The following is a 566-nucleotide window of genomic DNA, read 5'->3' as shown; positions in this document are numbered from 1 at the left end:
ACGCATATTAATGTTAAAAAAACCTCATAATGTGAAATTTTCATGCCATTTTCATGCCTTTTAATCTACAATTACTCATGTAGTATTTCACTTCTATAGAGCTGACTTAAAAATATAAATCAACTTCTATAGAGTTGATTAAGAATAATTTGTTGATTTAAAAATAATGGTCAAAATTGAAGCAGCAGACAAAGAGATGTCCTAGCCGGAGATCAAACTCCAAAACCTTCTCCAGACCCGCCCTGTGATGTTAACATGACTTTCAAACTCCATGCCCCCAGTCTGTTAAAAAAAAATACAAAAAAAAACATGGTCCCCTAACTTCCACACGCATACACACTTGGAAACAACTATCCATGCTGTTTTGAGTGAGATACAAGTTTCTGATGTCCTCTGCCTTCAGTCTCCAGGTGAGCTGTTCAAAATCTGCACAACTTTCTAGCTTTCTAGCTTTTTCTTTTGCTAGCATACTGGTTTGTTGTCAATGGCCAAAAACTGCTACACACACTAGTTCATCCTAATCTACAAAAGAACTACTTCCATGTCCCTGTTCTGCAGGTATTCCA

At 36.6% G+C, this 566-nt stretch overlaps 1 protein-coding gene across 2 annotated transcripts in view; it reads left to right on the top strand.

Moving 5' to 3' along the window:
* itga3b (integrin, alpha 3b) overlaps window positions 1-566 on the top strand; it is a 31,407-nt gene that overhangs the window by 16,125 nt on the left and 14,716 nt on the right. The gene's annotated exons all lie outside the window — the stretch shown is intronic.

This window comes from Etheostoma spectabile, chromosome 21 (genome assembly GCF_008692095.1).
Source record: "Etheostoma spectabile isolate EspeVRDwgs_2016 chromosome 21, UIUC_Espe_1.0, whole genome shotgun sequence".
In the NCBI taxonomy this organism is placed as follows: domain Eukaryota; kingdom Metazoa; phylum Chordata; class Actinopteri; order Perciformes; family Percidae; genus Etheostoma; species Etheostoma spectabile.
Note: the sequence above shows the minus strand (reverse complement) of the source record. Positions and strands in the feature narration are given on the sequence as shown.